The sequence below is a fragment of the Lucilia cuprina genome, chromosome 5 (genome assembly GCF_022045245.1).
Source record: "Lucilia cuprina isolate Lc7/37 chromosome 5, ASM2204524v1, whole genome shotgun sequence".
NCBI classification, from domain to species: Eukaryota; Metazoa; Arthropoda; class Insecta; order Diptera; family Calliphoridae; genus Lucilia; species Lucilia cuprina.
The window spans coordinates 56,383,090-56,384,864 of record NC_060953.1 but is presented as its reverse complement, the minus strand read 5'-3'; the positions used below and the strand labels follow the sequence as shown (position 1 = coordinate 56,384,864).

The 1,775-nt window shown below is 23.2% G+C and overlaps 1 protein-coding gene across 1 annotated transcript in view; it reads left to right on the top strand.

Moving 5' to 3' along the window:
- LOC111680939 (glucose transporter type 1) overlaps window positions 1-1,775 on the top strand; it is a 59,247-nt gene that overhangs the window by 43,606 nt on the left and 13,866 nt on the right. The window lies entirely within an intron of this gene.

Here is a 1,775-nt window from a genome sequence, read left to right as displayed (position 1 = left end):
ACAAGAACTGAACTAGAACTGAACTAGAACTGAATTAGAACTGAACTAGAACTGAACTAGAACTGAACTAGAACTGAACTAGAACTGAACTAGAACTGAACTAGAACTCTACTAGAACTGAACTAGATCTAAAGATTTTCTGTAGCAATTTTTAAAATTCAATATAAATTTTTAAACCTTTTAATGCATTTCATCTTGAAACTAAAAATAATTACAAACAATTTAAACTAAGTAAACAACAAAATGCTTAATAATGACTAGATGATTGATAGATTTAATTAGTTTGTTAAATGATTAATGAATGATGACATTGACATGTTAAGTTGTGTTTTGTGTGTTTGACATTTAGTTGACAATTTGGTTTGTTATTACTTTTATAAAAATTAAATAAATAATGTTCTTTAATAAGTTGTTAAATGTCAATTCAGAAAATAAAAAAAAATGTTAAAAATAAGAAAATATGTGTAAACTAAAATAGAAGTGTTTTATTATTTCATACAAGTATCAATTTAGTTTTTGGATAAAAACTTGTGTTAGTAATTTGTTAATTTGTTTTTTATTTCAATAATTTCAGTATTAAAAGATAACATAAATTTCGTTTAACTACACAAAAACAAAAAAAAATTTATATAGAGATTTTAAATATATTTTTGATTTTATTTGGTAAATGGTTATGAATAGAAATATTGTCTTACGTGAATCATGTTGGGTCTTCTCCTCAGATACCATAAGGGCGGCATGTTCGATGCCCGAATTCATACTTTGTGGCTCCAAACTATTTGTGCAGTTTAGCATACTCCTGAAATTCGCACACTCTACGATTATGTTTTAAATTGTATGGGTATTTTTTTTTGTTTTGTTTGTTTTTGTAATATATTTTAATAAATTTTATTTGCAAAACATTAACAACTTAAGAGAATAGATTTGAGTATTTACCAGAAATATTAGTAGAGGAAAGGGTTAAGAAAATATATAGACAGATTTGATTTTATGAAAATAATTAAACAGAAATTCCTTTAAACCCAAATTAAATGTCATAATTATCGGAAACCCAAGTAATTTAGACAAAACCCTAATAAAATTTATTTAAAATATATATTTGGAATTATTACAAATTATTTAGTTCTTACTGTAATAATACCATTCGAAAATGTATCGATCAAGAGACAATTTTCGAAAAAATTCCTTTATCTCTAAATATTTTTGGTAAATTTCAAATATATTTTATCTTTACCCCTAATCAAATCTTCATACTAAATAATTTTACTTACTTTTGAATAGAATTAACAAAATATTTTTTCAATCAAACTAAAAACAATTTTTATACAAAACACTTGGAAGTTCATTTTAGAGTTCAAAATTATTTATTTAAACATAAAAAAAATTTACAAAAATTATAAAAATTTGATAATTATTACAATAAAAAATGTAAGAAACAATAACTTAAATATAATGAAATAATAAAAAATAAAATGTAAAAGAAATAAATTAAGAATTGTGCGATTTGGACTGTTCTGCTATGGAATTACGTGGAGTTATTTCAATATCTTCAGTGGATTTACTTGTGTCAGATTCATTGCTAATTAAAGGAAATTAAAAATATAAAATTCAAATTAATTAACAAAATAAAGTTAAAATAAAAGTATAACAATTTACTTCAGATTTACAACAGAACTAGAACAGAACTAGAACAGAACTAGAACAGAATTAGAACAGAACTAGAACAGAACTAGAAAAGAACTAGAACAGAACTAGAACAGAACTAGAACAGAACT